Raw genomic sequence first — 19020 nt, 5'->3', positions numbered from 1 at the left:
CCACAAGGCTGGCTTTCTTCACATATATACATACCCATTCACTTTCGGTCTTTTGATTCATCCGATCCTTCTTCCCTGGCGATAGATCCTATTATTCTCGACTTCTGTCATAAGTATCAAGTGATGCTTGGCTAAATTTTTCCATCTTTTTGGAGGATAGTCTATATGATCCGTTATTTCTCCAACATGATCAAGGGTATGAGTTTCACCCTTGATCACTTGATTAGACTATACAGCCCTCATCTTTTTTGAGGTTTGATCAAGCTTCACCCCCGTTCCACGAATCCATTTTTCTCGAGCATTGATGAGAATAAGGATCGGAGATGGATGAGTAGGTTAGTCAAAGTGAGGACCTTGGACATTATCCCAGCCGAATGGATTCCATTCCCGGAGAAGTGGAATACGGAGCGTAAGTGCCTCTCCCTCGAATATGCTTTACTGTCTTCTCACCTTTCTCTCAAAAAATGATCTTCCCCTTGTTTATGCAGCTATCATTTGGTATGCCAAAGCGGTCTAGGACCTACCGAGGTGGATTAGGAAATTGGATACTTCGTTCCCTTATCTCGAGCGTTCTTGGCCCGACTTGGCTAAAATGCGATGACCGCCCAAGAATCACGGTAAGCCTTTCTGTTGTTGCCTCTACCATGTTTCAATATCTCTTTCGAGTTGACAATCTTTGATTATTATGCTTTCGCAGGCCTTGGCGATGGAGTGCTGATGAGACCGCCTCCCGAAAGTGAGGAAGAAGCCCGATAAGGGCAAGAAGAGGAAGAAAAAGGAGGCTGTCGAATCTGCTGTGGCAAAGAAGCCTAAATCACCTAGGCCTTGAGCTGCTTCCAAGGTATCGGCTTCAGCTTCTGGAACAAGTCCTAGTATTAGTGATGAAGACGATGATGATGATAAGTACCGTTTGGTACACAGGGTGAGGTCAGGAACGGATGCCCCGCAGGTGGCTGGGCCAAAAGCCATTGAATCGGGAATGGTCGATTCGGCTTGAGCCTATGTTGTGGAGACCCTCGAGGAGGGTGTGAATGTGGTCCCTGAATCCCTAACTGGATGTGGTACAATCCCTGTTGAGGAAACCGTTGTTGCTGACTCCAAAGGGTCTAGGCTCGGATCTTTTTGGGGACAAGATATGTCCATTGGAGATATCGAAGTCCTGGATGGCCTTAACTTGGGTCCTCGATTCTCACCTGGGGAATACAAGGATACACAGAACACAAATGTTGCCATTGTAGAAGGCCCTCACGAGGGAGAGGTGTGCTTGGAAACTTCCTCGATGGTGTCGATGAGGACATTGATCTTGACGCCCATGATGCTATCGAGAGGGCGGAGAGGCTCCAGCAGCAGGTGATACCCTTTTATGCATACTTTTCACATTTCATGCATTTTTCTTCGTTTTTCTGACTTTTCTATTTTGTTGTAGGCTAAGAATATATATGATTATGCAATCTCTATGCTGCGAGATGAGTTTATATGTCGTGGAAAGGAGGTCGAAATCTCAACTCGGGGTTACAGAAACTGGAGACCTCTTCTGCCCGAAAGGAGGACCTGAGTGAGCTCCGGGCGAGGTTAGATAGAATCTGCCGAGAAAAAGATAACCTTGCTGAGCAGGTAATACCGTATTTGTGAACTTACCCTTTGTCCTTGCAACTTGGTGTTTCATCAATTTCCTTTTTCCCTTGTAGGTCAAGCAAAAGAATGCCCTCGTGGAGCAGCTCCGAGAGGAGGCAGCTGCAAAGAACGCGGAGGTCCTCGATTTAATGGGAAAAAATAGGGTCGTGGCCTCGAAATGGGACTTTCTAAGGATGGAGCTAGTCTCAACTCGGGACCTTCTGCAGAGTACCCAGGAGAAGGTTGCCGTATTATCGTTAGCCAAGTCTGTGCAGAAGAAAAGGCGTCTTCGTATAAGAAAGATGCAACCACTATGAATGAACAAGCTCGGGAGATATTAGTGAAAGCCGAGAAGAAGCTAGTGAAGGTTGAGCAAAAGCTAACTCGGGCCGTTAATTATGCTCGCGCGCAAGCGAGGAGGCAGGCTCTTGAGGAAGCGAGTGATAAGGGTGTCGATCTCTCGGCTGATATCGAGGAAGCCCGAACCTTGGAGGAAGAGTCTGCTTTTTCGGCTACTCCATATGAGGGTTCCGACGGTGGTTCCAAGGGTAGTGGGGGTGAGGAGTAGACTTAGGTCGTCGTTTTTCCTTTTTTGTGCAAGAGCTCCCTGGGGGAAAAGCTTTGTAAATTCTCCCCTGTTGTAAATATTTTTTTGGAAATATAACAATTTCTCTACTTTAATTTTCCGCGTTTCATGTTTTAATGCTTTTGACTTCGAATTTTCATGTTGACTCTTCGGGGCATATACTTGGAGCAGTTGAGGCCTCTGAGATCGGGCACCATCTCAAAATTGGGTCGATCTTTTCTATAGGGTCGATGCCAACAATAGCGATAATTTTCGGAGTCTAATGACTTCCGAGCGTTTGCACGATAGTGCCATTTATATGGCATGGTTGCAAAGTGACCGAGGTGACCCTGCCGGTGTGCTTCCCGAAAAAATGATACTGACATGGCCAGATTCCGTTGGTCCCCAGGTCAGGCGAATAGCCCTCGTCTGCTCTATATATGTACGTGTTTTCCCTTTTGAAGATACTGCCATATTGAGCAACTATCTTCCTCATAGGGTTCTCCTTTCTTGCGTCAATTTCCCTTTACCTCAAAGCTTTCGCCTGAGTCTTTCATTTCCCCTTTCTTTATTTTACCATAGCCATGGCCACTGTGCCCACATTCGCTTGCCAAGGAGAGGAGGGTTCTTCCCTAGTTTCGCACTCGGTCAGTGGTACACCACCGGTATCCGACGAGCTAACATCGAGGTGCTTTGTCTCAAAGAGGGACTTTACGTGAGAGAAACCTCCCAATGTTATGGGCCGTCAGGAGAATGCGTCGAGGTTTATCTCCTCAATAGGTGATGAGCATCTAGAGGCAGTCAGAAAAGACTGTGGATGGGGAGAAGAGGTGGCGTTGCATGCGCCTTCCACGGAAGAGAGCGTTATGGCCCATGTCGAGGGGTTTTTGAATGTATATACATACCCTTTTACATTGGGACTTCTTGATAGGGTCGTACTCGAGTTTTGTAGAAGGTATCAGCTTACCTTGGCGCAGGCTCACCCATCCTTTTGGAAGATAGTGCTGATTATAATGTCCTTTGCGGATAAGGCCGGGCTTGAGCTCACCCTTAGCCATCTCTGTTATAAGATCATCTTGACGTTAACGTATTTACGCTATTTATAACAAGCGATAAATAAGTGTTATGAAGGATAAAGGAGTACATGAATTAAAGAAAACTAGTTTCGTTGAAAGTGGCCAATTTGGGATAAAATACGGGTCGAGCAATGAGAACCGGTAATTATGAACTAGTACCATGAAAGATACCATATGACCACAATTATATAATGTATGAAGTTATATGAAGTATATTAAAAATAAGTTGAATTTTAAGTAATTTGCGGTAATATTTAAATTATACGGGTAATTGGTTAATTATCGGGTAACGAAACATTACCCTGTTAACTAATAAGTGAATAAAAATTAACAAAATTACAACCCAAAAGCAACGTGGCAGCTGGCCACCTTATAAGGATATGACTAAAGTCATTCCTTGATTATGTGTCATAAGACCACATATCCTTTACAGTTACAAGGATTTCAATTCTTGAACACTTTGATATTCTATTCCAAAGACACCTCTACTTCTCATAACTCATTCTTGATATATCAATATTAGTTCAAAGAAACGTTAGAATGAGAAGCAGATTCGTTTCCAATTTCAAAGAATCCAAAGTAAAGAACTTGTTTTAATTCATTTGGAAAGGTAACGTTAGACATTCCAAAAAGCAAGAATGCCTCCCTTTCTTGGTTTGGAAAAATTCAGGAACAAAACTTAAGAAATTCATTCAGCACTTCAAAATTTCGCTAAAGAATTTAAAAGAAGCAAGAGCTAATTTCATCAAAATTTTCAAAAAGCAAAAGCTTAATCCGATTTTTGGGTTCTAAGTTCAATCCACAAAGGTTTTCAATGGAATATTATACGGAGTTTTTTCTATGCCAGGTATGTTAAGGTCATCCCTTCTTTCTTTTATTATGGTCCAAATTATACTGAAGAAACGAGCAAACGCACAGTTTTCACAAATTACTCTATTCATAGAAATACTAGGAGTGTCTATATTCTTGATTCCCCATGTGAATTATTATCATCTTCTTTTCATGGGTCTCAGAATATTACGCAGTTGAAAAAGTTTATCTGGAAGGAATATTGAGATTTTTTACGTATTTTTCATGCATTTCACCAATTTATACAAGTGCATTGACTCATGACCAGATAACAATATATACGCGTATATATGTAAATATATGTATATGGGATATGGAAAAGGTTACGGCGTTATACACGCACCACCACCTGATCAGCTGGTATATATTGATGATGTTTCCCATAGTGGCTGAGACGATATGATGGGATTCCCTCAGTGGATTGATGATATAATGTACACCTATACCTATGCATGACACGACATTTATACACATGTGCATGACATTATAAATATTTTGGAATTTACAAAGTTATTCAGATTTAAAGATTTGTTTCTATATTCCATGTTTCATCTACGTCTTTTACATACTTATTTTCATGCCTTACATACTTAGTACATTTTTCGTACTGACACCCTATTTTACGGGGCCTGCGTTTCATGCCTGCAGGTGCAGGTAGGCAAGCTGACGGTCCCCCTTCTTAGGATCCTTGATCAGCGAGAGTTGTCGTGCTCCACTTTATTCGGAGCTGCTTTTGATTTTGGTATAATATGTTTGTATATATCCCGTCTTTGTATAGTTATATTTATATTAGAGGTCTGTAGATAATTTGTCTAGTTGGATAGTATGTGGCCTTGCCGGCTTCCAGTTTTGAGATGTATAGTTGTCTATAGCAGCCTTGTCGGCTCGCCTTACGTATGTTGCACATATATGTATATATGCCTTTTGGGGCAGATTTCCTTCATGTACATTATTCTCGTAATTCAGGAGATGTTATTCAGGTTTATATCTTAGACGCATGTTTGAGGGGGTTTGACAGGTAGGACTCAGGCACCCGTCGCGGCCCATCGGTTTAGTTTCGTGACAAAAGTGGTATCAGAGTAGTTCTGTCCTAGGGTTGTCTATAGGCCATGTCTAGTAGAGTCTTGTTTATGCGTGTGTTGTGCACCACACTTATAGACATGAGGCTACAGAACATATAGGATGTTATCCTCTCTTTTTATCTCAGATCGTGCGATACAAGAATTCATGTTCTTAACAATATGCTATATTTTCAGCGATGCCTCCGATGAGTTCGGCTGCCTAGAAGGGAAAGTCTGTGGTTGGTGAGACTCCTAGTCGAGCGCGATGAGTTACCAAGGCTTGGGGAAAGTCTCATGGTGAGGTTCCATCTTAGACTTCACATACCCCGCCCTTTCCAGAAAAGCTCCGAGGGGCACAAACTCCAGTGCCCACCCCTATACATTCAGTACCTCAGCCGAATGCATCAGGTCAGGAGATGAGAGATGCTATTCAGCTATTAACCCGATTAGTATCCGCACAAGCTCGGCGTTAGGAAATAGGTATTGGTCATGTAGATAGGTCTGTCAGTTCAAGGATTCATGAATTCATTAATTTAAACCCCCTGGTATTCACTAGGATAGATTCAAACGAGGACCCTCAGGTATTTATTTGATATACTGCAGAGGACGTTATGGGTAATGAAGGCAACTGCGACTGAGTCAGCTGAGCCAGCTTCCAATAGACTCCAAGATGTTGCAGTTAATTGGTACAAGTCTTAGGAATTGTCCAGAGGTGAGGATGCTCCACCAGTAGTATGGTAGGAGTTTACAAAATCTTTTTTTCATCATTATCTACCACCAGAGCTTAGGCGGGCCAGAGTTGATAGGTTCTTGACCCTTCAAAAGGGTAATATTAGTGTTCGGGAGTACAATCTTCAGTTTGATTTGTTGGCTAGGTATGATCCTATTATTGTATCTAAGATGGAGGATCGGGTTCACCGGTTCGTGATGGGATTAGAGCCTCACTTGCTTAACGATTGTATGTCAGTCTCACTTCAGCTAGACTTGGATATTTCTCGTATTCAAGCATACGCTTAGGGTGTAGAGGAGCGTAAATAGAAATATAGGGAGGATCGTGAGCATGATAGGTCCCAGAATAAGAGGGCGAGGTCTTTGGGTCCTTCCAGTGAGTTTCGAGGTGGTCAAAGGCAGTAGTACCCGAGGTATCCAGCCCAGCCATCGACTAGCATGCCCTCTGAGTTTGGCGGTGAGAGATTTGATCGCTCCTCATATTTAGGGTCTGGTCAGAATTTCAGGGCCTCAGGTTCTCAATATAGGGGTGAGTCAAATCACATGAGGCCGCCTTTGCCACGATGTGCTCAATGTGGTAAGCAGCATACCGGGCAGTGTCATATGGGATTAGGTGTGTGTTATACTTGTGGTTATCTGGGCCACATTATGAAGGATTGTCAGATGAGAGGTAATGCAAGCATAGATCAGCTAACGGGATCTGTAGCTGGTTCATCATCATCAGTATGCCGCCTTGGGTAGGGTCCACAAGCACCAATGAGTCATGGTAGAGGCAAGGGTAGAACATCTAGCTCAAGCAATCCTTAGAACCGCATTTATGCGTTGGTAGGACGACAAGACTAAGAGTCATCGCCTGATGTTGTCACAGGTATATTATCAGTCTCCTCATATGATGTATATGCACTGATTGACCCATGTTCCACCTTATCATACGTTACTCCATTGGTTTCTAGTATGTTTGAAATAAATCCTGAATTGGTTAAACCTTTTCAGGTGTCTACACCCATTGGGGACTTAGTGATAGCTAAGCAAGTATATAGGGGTTGTATAATAGTAGTTCATGGTCAACATACCATAGCAGACCTAATCGAGTTAGATATGGTAGAATTTGATGTTATAATAGGTATGGATTGGTTGGCTTCTTGTCATGCCAATGTTGATTGTAGATCAAAGATAGTGCAATTTCAATTTTCAGGAGAGCCTGTTTTTGAGTGGAAAGGTAATATGACGTCACCAAGAGGTAGACTTATTTCCTATCTAAAGGCAAAGAAGATGATCAATAAGGGCTGTATTTATCACTTAGTTCGGGTTCAGGATATGGAAGTAGAGTTACCAACCATTCAATCCATCCCAGTGGTTAATGAGTTTGCTGATGTTTTTCCCGTTGAACTTCCAGGTCTCTCGCCAGAGCGAGAAATTGAGTTTGCTATTGACCTACTACCAGATACTCACCCAATATCTATTCCTCCCTATAGAATGGCCCCCGCAAAACTTAAAGAGTTGAAAGAACAACTAAAGGACTTGCTTGAAAAAGGTTTTAACAGACGTAGCACATCACCATGAGGAGCACCTGTGTTATTTGTGAGGAAGAAAGATGGTTCCATATGGATGTGTATTGATTATAAACAACTGAATAAGGTAATAATCAAGAATAAGTACCCGCTCCCGAGGATTGATGATTTATTTGATCAATTGCAAGGTGACAAGTGTTTTTCAAAAATAGACTTGAGGTCTAGGTACCATCAGGTAAGGGTTAAGGATGGAGATCTTCCAAAGACAACATCCAGGACCAGATATAGGCACTTTGAGTTTCATGTTATGTTGTTTGGTTTGACCAATGCCCCAGCAGTGTACATGAATTTGATGAACCGTGTATTCAGGCCTTTTTAGATCTATTCGTGATTGTATTTATCGACGATATATTGGTGTATTCTCATTGAAAGACAGAACATGCAGATCATTTGCGTATTGTTCTTATAAGTCTACAAAAGGGAAGTTTTATGAAAAATTCTCTAAATGTAAATTTTGGTTAAACTCTGTAGCTTTCCTTGGGCATAGCGTTTTGGGTGAAGTCATCCGGGTGGATACACAAAAGATTGAGGCAATAAAGACTTGGCATAGACCCACAATACCGACGGAGATTCGTAGCTTTCTTAGTTTGGTAGGTTATTACAGGATATTTATGGAAGGATTTTCTTCACTTTCGGCACCTTTAACTAAGTTGACTCACAAGGGAGCAAAGTTTTAATGGACTGGCGCTTGCGAACGGAGTTTCCAGGCCTTAAAGGATAGATTAACTTCAGCACCAGTTCTAACACTCCCAGAAGGTACCGATGGTTATGTGATCTATTGTGATGATTAAGGTGTTGTATTGGGTTGTGTGTTAATGCAGCATGGTAAGGTTGTGGCTTATGCTTCTAGACAACTAAGAAAGCACGAGAATAACTACCAGACCTACGATTTAGAGTTATCCATAGTGATTCATGCTTTAAAGATGTGGAGGCACTAGTTGTATGGCATTCATGTTGATATCTATACAAATCATAAGAGCCTCGAGTACATCTTCAAGCAAAAGAAATTGAATCTATGTCAAAGGAGATGGTTGGAGCTACTTAAAGACTATGACGTTGATAGTTTATACCATCCGGGAAGGCGAACATAGTAGTCGATGCCCTCAGCCGTAGATCTATGGGTAGTCTGTCATATTTATAGCCAGAAAATAGGGTAATAGCCCATGAGGTCCATCAGCTAGCTAGTCTTGGAGTTTGGTTACTGGACTTAGGTGATATTGGAATATTCAGGATACGACAACATCCTCTTTAGTGATTGAAGTAAAGGAATGCCATTACAAGGATTTTGTTTTAGTTCATTATAGGGATACTACCCTTCAGAAGGAGAAGACACCGATTGGAATTACAGAAGATGGGGTCCTCAGATATCGAGGACGATTATGTGTCCCTAATGTTGCAGGGCTATGTCGGCAGGTTATGGCAGAAACTCACTATTCTCTATCAGGGAAGTGTATTGGTGGGATGGGATGAAAAAGGATATAGCAAAATTTGTTGCTCAGTATCTTAATTGTTAGTAGGTTAAGATTGAGCATCAAAAACTCGGTGGATTATTGCGTGCTATGGAGATTCCGACTTAGAAATGGGAAATAATCAATATCGATTTCATCATGGTCTTACTTCGTACCCAGTGTAAGTTCGATTCGATATGGGTGATTGTTGATAGGCTTACGAAGTCAACCCATTTCCTTCCCGTTAGAACTACATATTCCTCGGAGGATTATGCAAGGCTTTATATTATGGAAATAGTGCGACTACATGGTATCCCTGTAACTATTATCTCGGATAGAGGAGCTCAATTTACAGCTGACTTCTGGAGGTCCTTCCAAAAAGGATTGGCGACTTAAGTAAGTCTTAGTACAACATTTCATTCCCAGACAGGTGGACAGGCTGAGCGTACTATTCAGACACTGTAGGATATGTTATGAGATTGTGTAATAGACTTCAAAGGTAGCTGGGATGATCATCTGCTGCTTATTGAGTTCGCGTATAATAATATCTACCATTCCAGCATTCAGATAGCTCCATATGAAGTTCTTTACCGACGGAAGTGTAGGTCGCATGTAGGGTGGTTTGATGTTGGAGAATCTGGGTTACATTGGCCAGACCTGGTTTAGCAAGCCATAGAAAAAGTAAAGCTTATTCGGGATTGACTATTGACAGCTCAGAGTCATTAAAAGTCATATTCTGACGTGCGGTGTCGAGTTTTAGAATTCGGGGTTGATCACTGGGTATTCTTAAAGGTGTCACCTATGAAGGGTGTAATGAAGTTTGTCAAGAAAGGCAAACTTAGCCCATGGTATATTGGGCCATAGAGGATCATTCGGAGAGTGGGCCAAGTAGCTTATGAGTTAGAATTGCCCTCGGAGTTGGAGTCTATCCATCCAGTTTTTCACGTGTCTATGTTATAGAAGTGCATTGGCGATCCTACCTGAGTGGTTCCCACGGATGATATACAGATTATAGAGGACTTGTCATACGAAGAAATTTCGGTTGTTATCCTAGACTGACAAATCCGCAAGCTATAGAATAAGGAGATAGCCTCTGTGAAAGTACTTTGGAGGAACAACAATGTGGAAGAAATGACTTGGGAAGCCGAGGAAGACATGAAGTCTAGATATCCCTACTTATTTCCTTTTCCACAGAAGGGTCAGACCGAGACGTCATAACTTTAAGGTACATGTATGGATTCTAGTGTCAGTTATTGTCGTTGGTCCTGTGAGGTCATTGTTGATATTGATGATTGTGATCCTATGTGGCGGTAAATTATTAAGTTTCTACAGGACGAGTTGGTAGTAGTATTGTTACAAAGGCGACCATGCCAAAGTTACATAGATCACGGGAAGTTAAACATTCTAGGACGAATGTTTTTAAGGGGGGAAGGATGTTACATCACGCATTTTCGAACGTTAAGAGTTTTGTCTTCAGTTAATTGACGTAGACTCTGGGATAAGATCATCTTGACGTTAACATATTTACGCTATTTATATCAAGCAATAAAGTTATGAAGGATAAAGGGGTACACGAATTAAAGAAAATTAGTTTCGTTGAAAGTGGCCAATTTACAAAGTTATTTAGATTTAAAGATGTGTTTCTATATTCCATGTTTCATCTACGTCTTTTACATACTAATTTCCATGCCTTACATACTCAGTACATTTTTCGTACTGACGCCCTATTTTACAGGGCCTGCGTTTCATGCCTGCAGGTGCAGGTAGGCAAGCTGGCGGTCCTCCTTCTTAAGATCCTTGATCAGCGAGAGTTAGCGTGCTGCACTTGATCCGGAGCTACTTTTGATTTTGGTATGATATGTTTGTGTGTGTGTGTGTATATATATATATATATATATATATACTACCCGTCTTTGTATTGTTATATTTCTATTAGAGGTCTGTAGACAGTATGTCTAGTTGGATAGTATGTGGCCTTGCCAGCTTCCAGTTTTGAGATGTATAGTTGTCTATAGCAGCCTTGTCGGCTCGCCCTACGTATGTTGCACGTATATGTATGTGTGTCTTTTGGGGCAGATTTCCTTCATGTACATTATTCTCGCAATTCAGCAAATGTTATTCAGGTTTATATCTTACACGCATTCTTAGGGGTGGTTGACAGGTAGGACTCGGGCACCCGTCACGGTCTATCTGTTTGGGTCGTGAAAATCTCATTAGGTTATACCAGGCTTTGCATTACCGGGGCCTGATTACTCTAGGACGTCGATTCACCCGGACCCTTGCCGTTAGCGATGAAGAGGATGAGGACCGGGGGTGGATGAGCTTGTTTGTTCGATCTCGGACAATTGATATTATCCTTGGAGAGTTTCTGCCATTTCTTGAGAAATGGAATTTCACACGTAAGTGGTACACTCGTGTTTTTATCATTTTTGTCCATGGTGGAGGCGAGCTTCATAAAGATATTTTCCCTTGTATTTCCTTTAGCGATCCCTTGGCTGCCGAACGAGGTTCCTAACCTGGCTGAATGGTCTCGTAAGTTGGCAGCTTGCTCGACTTATTATAAGTGTAAAGAGACCTATACAAGGGGAAATGGAGCTCTTATTCTCATAACACAAAAGACACACACAAAGATGGGGAAATGACATTTGGACATAAACTTTAATGTTACTTTATGTTCTGATCCAATAAAGAAAGTGAGCTGTTGGAATTGATCAAAAACGGAAGGAAAATATTAAGTTATAAGCTGAAGGAAAACGTTTGGATTTAATGTTAGCATTGGAATTGGTAAAATGGACGATAGACGAGGTCCTTGTTCAATTGCACGCCGAGGTTGATTCCGGTGTCGATTCGAGGTTCCAGTTTATAATTTCGATATTTCGGTCCAATGATTGTTACTTTGTTTATCCCGATAGACTTGTAATTTTCAGCTTTGTTCATCAATAAAAGGTTCATTTTTCAATTTTCATTCTTATTTCATTGTCTTATGATAGCTTGGTGCGTGTGTTGGTTGATTTGGGATTTTACATTATTTGAGTAGTATGTCTTAGTTTTCATTTAAATTGTTTTAATTAGTTTTATTTCAATTGTGATGTATGTAGTCTTGGTTCTTGAATAAATTCTTTTAATTGGGTAGATGGAAAAAAATAGAGTTGTTTCTTTCTTGGCAAGGAATAATAATGGTCCATAAGATAGGTCTTGGATCATAAGGAATCTAGTCAAGTAATAGATCATGTTAGCTAGCCTATTTGCCCCAATAATATCTTCTTCATAAATTTGGCATCACAACAATCTTAAAGATTAGGAAAATAATTCAAATGCGTTAGTTGCTTTAGGCGCGATTAATAAAATTATCGTGATCACGGGTACAATTCCCGTGGCGTTGTCATGATACGTAAATCCTAATTCGGGTGTGCATTTCCTGTGACCCGGCCATAACTTTGAATACTAATAATAAAATAAACACTTTGTAAATCGCAAGTGCATTTTATGTAACGCAGTTTGCGATGCGTACCAAAACGACAAGTGTACGACGTCGTAACTTGTTCCAAAAAATAATTCTATAAACATTAAAAGCGGTTAGAAAGTTAAAAATACACATAGATTTTTAAAATATGTAATTAATCAGATAATTAGGCCAATTTTAATAGTTTAAGCAACCGTGCTCGAACCACAAAACCCGAGAATGCCTAGCACCTTCTCTCGGGTTAACCAAATTTCTTATCTAGAATTTCTGGTTCGCAGACTTTAAATAAAGTCAAATTTCCTCGAATTGGGATTTTTAAAATAAACCGGTGACTTGGGAAACCAAAATAAACTATTCCAAGTGGAGACTCTGATAAATAAAATAAAATAATCTCATTTTGATTAATGTTACTTTAATTGGAAAAACTCTGTTATATCCCTTTTCGGGGTGTAAAAAGGAGGTATGACAAGGCCGTGTTCCCTCAGGGAGGAGGAAAGATTGCCAACCTCAGGGCTGAGGATAGATAACAAACGGAAGGAGTGTTCGAAGGGCGAGGATGCTAGCAGTGGGGCGAGCCCTGTTCGGAGGTTCAAAAGAGACGTGTTGACTGAACCTGCGACCTCTGAATCCTCTACTTTTGGAAAGACAGTTCCTTTCTTTCCACCGTCCCCCATTCCCATCAAAGGTACTTCGAGGGACAAGGGTTTCTTGCTGCCTTCCACTTTCGTTGCCGAAGGTAATTCGAGGGAAGTTCGAGGCGAGGGGCCAAGTGAATTGAGTGGAACATCAGGTAACCGTGCTCCCATCGGGAGTAGTTTACTGGGGCCACTGAGACTAAGTCAGTATATATGTGCTTGACTGTTGACGAAGCTCAACAACATAGTTCCATGGTGAGTTTTTGGCAGTCGGTACAAGCTTTTCGTGCCTCCCCTTTCTTATTGAGCTCCCTTTTCGCAAGCATTTGACAAGCTTAAGTCTGAGTTGCTTCGTCGCAAGGCCAGGTTGCGGAAAGCTCTGGTTGGGGAGAAATCCCTCAGGATTCTTTGTATGAAGCGGGGAGATGAGTTGGATTACCTGCGGTACAAGGCAGATCAATGTCGGAACTACGAAAGCTACCTCAAAAGATAGGTAACCTTTATTTTGAGTCGATGTATTCTCCTCCTTCTACTTCCGGAGATTAATATTCCAATTTCCAACTGCAGAGTAAAATAGAGAGCCTGTCATGACTTTGGGACGAAGTTGGCTGGATTTGGTATGAGTGTAAAGAGCTAAAGGCTCAAGTAGATTCCCATGTTATGGCCAAGAGGGATGCTTTGGCCAAGGATTCTGCCCTCGAAATGCAACTCCAGAATGCTCGAGAAAACAACTCCGTCCAAACGAGCATGATTGCGAGGCTCGAGTCTAAACTTCTAAAGATGAAGGTCGAGGTTATAGATGCTCGGGCTAAAGTTGAGGAGATCTGAACCAAGGCTGATAAGAAAGTGGTTGTCTATTTGCAAGACGTTGCCGACACTCGAGATGAGCTGAGAGGGGCTCTTGACCGTGATAGTAGGAGCAAAGAGTATGTTACGTGTAAATCTCTGAGGGAAACCCTCGAGGAGATCCATGCCAGGGGCTTCATCTCTCTGAAGAGATAGAGCAGGCAAAGGCGGACGAATATGAAGCTAAGTTCCTTCTGTCCGATGCTAAAGATAGCGAGAAAGAGGCCGACGAGCCCTAGTCCCCGAGGGGGATGCAAATTATGCCTTTCTTTTCTGATTTTTTGTATAGTACTTCTAAAGGACATTGTAAATGGAGTTTTGTATTTTTCCTCATATAAGTATAAGAGGAAGCCTTGCGGTTTCATTTTTCATGCACTTTCCATTGCTTTGATGTTTGTCGGTCATTAGCCAGATGGACTGGTCTTCGAGTTAAAGAGAACCCTTAGGTTTGTATTATGGCCCTGGGGCTCATTGGGCTGGCCCGTTGGCTCTTACGCGTTTGGTCATTACGACCTTTTAGTATAAGCTAGCATTTAATCTCTTATGCTTTTGCTCTTAGGCATATTCAGTTAACCGTTTCGGGTTTAGTCTCCGAGTCGGGTTTTGCCTCAAGCTCATTGACCCTTAAGTTTTTGAATAAGTCACCCCTTAGGCTCTTACGCGTTTGGTCGGTACGACATTTTATATGGGCTGGCGGTAGTGGCTCTTACGCATTGGGTCGATATGACTTTTATATGGGATGGCCGCAATGGCTCTTATGTATTGGGTCGGTATGACCTTTAATAGGCTTTATTTTTCCCTAGTTAATGGATTTTTGAAATTGTGTTTGCTTGACTCTTCGACGGTTTGATAAAAACCTCAATTGTAAGTCGTTATATAGCGAAGAACGAGCACCTCAGGAGGTTTTACTCGGTGGCTGAATGTTTCGAAGCCTATAGTTTGGAGCTGGCATGGTTGAAGCTCTTTTTCCTATGTCGAGGGTAGCCTGTTTAACTGGTTATTTTTGAATTACTTTCGAAGTAATTGAAGGCCTTTGATATTATAGCTACGGTCGGGCATCCCCGAGTAGCGTTAGTTTAGCTGGTACAGCCTTGTGACCATAGTCATTGTGTTTGGCCGAAGCCTTTCAGTCCCCGAGTAACGTAGTTTTAGCGTCTATATCGAGGGTATGCCTTTTTAGGGGTCTTACAAGTTCGAATATATAACCTTAACTTTAAGGTTGGGATAATGCCTTTTTGTAACGTCTTATAATTTTTACATGCCTTTGAGGTTTTACAGTTTTGGTTACTTGGTACAAGTATGGTTCATGCCTTACATGAGGTCTTATAGTTTTTGGTGTTGCCTTATAAAGGTCTTACGAGGTCGAGGTTGCCCGTATGGGGTCTTAGGGACTCCACAGTCCCTGAGACATTGAAAGTTTTCTTGGCTTTGGAGATATTTTTGTAGACTTGACGTTGCCTCACTGAGGGCTGACGAACTTGAAGTTTCCGACCCGGGGGTCATATAGTTTCGAGTCTTTGACGCCCGTCCCCGAGTGTTCGGGATGTTCTTGGCTTCTAAAGCCATTTTCGTAACCTTGATGTTGCCTCATTGAGGTCTTACAAGTGGGAAGTTTCCAACCTGGAGGTCATACGGCTTCGAGTTTTTTTGACGTCAGTCCCCGAGTGTTCGGGACATTTTTTTGGCTCTAGAGCCATTTTGGTAAAAATACCGAACTCCTTTGAAACGCAAAATACTTTGATAGAGGGGAAAGTATTCTTTGATTACTTGGTACAAGTATACATGTTTTTGCTGTCAAGGGCTCGGTTATTCTATACGGACACGGTTTGTTCGACCATTTGTCCTGATATATCGTTTTCCTATCGAGACCCCAATTAGCACGTCTTGTCTTCTCCGAAGATGTGTCTTTCTGGGGGGATGCCCCCTAGCATTCGAGGTTGATTGAAGAGAAGCCTTGAATACTTGTTGAGCCTTTATTAGGTAGCATGTGGATGTTGCCTCATTAAAAACCTTGCTGGTAAAACCCTTATTGGGATAAAAACCCGGTCGAAGGAAAAAAGTGCAACGTATGCTTTCGGAACCTAAGGCCTTGAAGTAGGAAAGCACTTTCGCTGTTTCATTTGGATACCTGCACACAGGTTAGTGTAAAATGTAACTAAAAAGAGAGATGATTATACCTTAATGCTGATAGAGCCTTGAGCCTCGATATGCTTTGATGGTTTGTTCTGAGGACATGGCACGGTCCTTTGCTTGTTTTATTCGGGTATAGCCGATAATGTATCTTGTGACCATTATTTAATTTTTTTTTATCCTTTGGCTCCCTCGACGGTGGAGGTATTGGCATCGGTGCCACATCGTGCGCCGCAAACATCCTTTTTGTTGCATGTTGTTCCCTGTAGTTGGTTTTTATCCCGTCCTTTGTCGGCAATTTCAACATTTGATTAAGGATGGTACTGCTCTAATTCAGTGTATCCACGGCCTTCCATGAAATGCGTTGGACCTCATATCTCTATCAATGGCATGGAATTTGGCATTTTGGATAGGGCCGACCACGTTAACCGGGAGGGTGATTTCCTCTTTCGTTGTTTCGCTTGCCATGTTGAACTTGTTGAGGACTTGAGAGGCGGGCACGATTTGGTCAAGCAGTTCGAGCTGCTCCACTACCCTTGACCTGATAATATTGGCCGAGCTACCTAGATCCACAAGTACACGTTTAATTTGAAATGTATTTACAAGAAAAGAGATTACCGGTGCGACATTGTGAAGCTGAGACAAGGTCTCGATGTCCTCGTCGCTAAATGTGAGAGTGTCCTTAGGTATGTAACCTCTAGTTCACTTTTCCCTGGTGATGGATATTTTTGTTCTTCTGACCATGGGTTCTTGTAGGGCATCAATGCCTCTTAAGATCATGTGGATGATGTGTTGTGGATCATCTATTTCATTCTTCTTGGTCGCCTCTCTTTCCCGGAACTGATTTTGGCTCAATCACTAAGGAATTCGCGGAGGTGACCTTTGCTGAGCAGCCGGGCTACCTCTTCCCAGAGTTGTCGGCAATCCTCGGTCCTTTGACCGTGTGTGTTGTGAAATTCACACATTAAGTAATGGCTCCTTTGTGAAGGGTATGATTGCACAGGCCTTGGCCACCTAGTGTCTCTGATTTTACCGATGGAAAATACGATGTATGAAATGTTGACGTTGAATTTGTATTCCGACAAGTGGGGTGCCTCTGTCGGCCCTGTGTGCCTATTGAATCCAGCTCTGCTAACAAGTCCCCGAGGATTCTGGCCTCAATCCATCCTTCGGTCATTACGGGGTATGTTACGCCTTGGGGTGTTTCTTTTATCTTCAGTGTATGGTTGGTATCTCTCTTTATTTGGCTGTGACTCCTTTGCTGGAAGCCAGCTAGGATATAACGAGCCCGAGGGGACTCCTAGTTGGTCATCTTCGACCCTAATCTTTTATTGGTATCAGGTATGGATGTCTGACCAAGTAACAATGGGATACTATTCAACTATTTCGAAGCTATTGAGCTTCGCTCGTTCAAACCTTGAGTGAAGGCTTGCACTGCCCAGTCGTCGAAAATCGGTAGTAGTTCTATTTGTTCCATTAGAAAGCGAGATACAAACTCTTGCAGCATCTCATTCTCCCTTTGCTTAATTTTGAAGACATGGATTTCCTTGTAGCTACCTTGATGGCACCAGCATGTGCCTTTATAAAAGAATCTGCTAGCATCGCAAACGAATCTATCGAGTTTGGGGCTAGGTTGTGATACCACATCATTTCCCCTTTTGAAAGCATCTCTTCAAACGTTTTTAGTAGGACGAATTCGATCTCGTCGTCTTTTAAGTTGTTGCCCTTCACTGCACAAGTGTAAGCAGTGACGTGCTCATTGGGGTCCGAGGTTTCATTGTACTTTGGAAGGTCGGGCATTCTGAACTTCTTTGGAATGGGTTTCGGGGCCACTTCCTGTGGGAACGGCTTTTGTACGAACTTCTTTGAATCTACACCTTTCAGGATTGGGGGTGCGCCAGGAATTTGATCGACCTTAGAATTGTAGGTCTCTACCTTTTTCTCGTTGGATTCTATCTTCTTCTCGCCCGACTCGATGCTCTTTGTCAGGTCCTTGAGCATCTTCATGATGGCAGGGTAGGCTGCCGACCCATTGTTGCTTGATCTTTCTGGTACCTTCTCGGCTTGGGGAGCCATTCTGGTGCTACCGTGATTGGAGTTTTCTGGTGCCTTTACAGCTGAGCAATCGCCAACTGTTGTGCTTGTAACATCTCGAAGATGACGTGAAGGATAACCCCTTGTTCTTCTTGAGCCGGGTTTTTTTGAGCTTCTTGTTGATCTCCTTGGTGTATGCTCTTGTTGGTGTGGGAGCCTATTTCGACGTGTTGAGCATTGCGCGAGACCACATACACGGGAATCGGTTCTGGTACATCCTCAGGGTTTCGTGGTGGTAAACCAATACCTGGAACAACCACACCATTTTCTTCATGGTCCTCAAGATTGTTTTTTTCATGAGCATTTACTGAGTTAGACATTTTGACCTAAAATCAAAGATCTTGGACAAGAAAAAGTGTAAAAGGTAACTTGCGTTACGGAGTGAACCAGCAAGAAAATAATCACTATTATTTTTAGCCCCACGGTGGGCGCCAAACTATTTACCTTGAAAATGGTAATAACAATTAGATTTGATTTTGTGGTTCTAAAAATATGTGATCTATTTTATGCTAGTTGTTAGTCAATAGATGCTAAGTGAAAGATTAGAAACACTGAGATAATAGCTTGCACATAGTATAGTAATCAAACCGAATGACTGGAAATCGGAGCCTCGAGCTTGTGTATACGGGGCCTCGAGGTCGAGTCGGATGCCTAGCTAAAGGTAGTCGATAGAGGATTAAAAGTTATGATAAATTTGATGGCGGCTCTTTATGACCAATAATGAGCAATAAATGAAGAACGATAAATAGAACACGATGAATATAAGCAATAAATGTAAGTAGTGGAATCAAGAGAATTTGTTAAGTTAGAAAGCATAGAGAATGTTCTTGTATATTCAATATTGTATATCAGATGATCTACAAAATGACAAGGATCCCCTTTATATATGCGGGGTAATCCCAATATTGTACAAATGCACTTATTACAAAGATAGATGGT

This window comes from Nicotiana tabacum, chromosome 22, assembly GCF_000715075.1.
Source record: "Nicotiana tabacum cultivar K326 chromosome 22, ASM71507v2, whole genome shotgun sequence".
NCBI lineage: Eukaryota > Viridiplantae > Streptophyta > Magnoliopsida > Solanales > Solanaceae > Nicotiana > Nicotiana tabacum.
The sequence above is the reverse complement of the archived record's forward strand: the minus strand, read 5'-3'. Positions refer to the sequence as shown.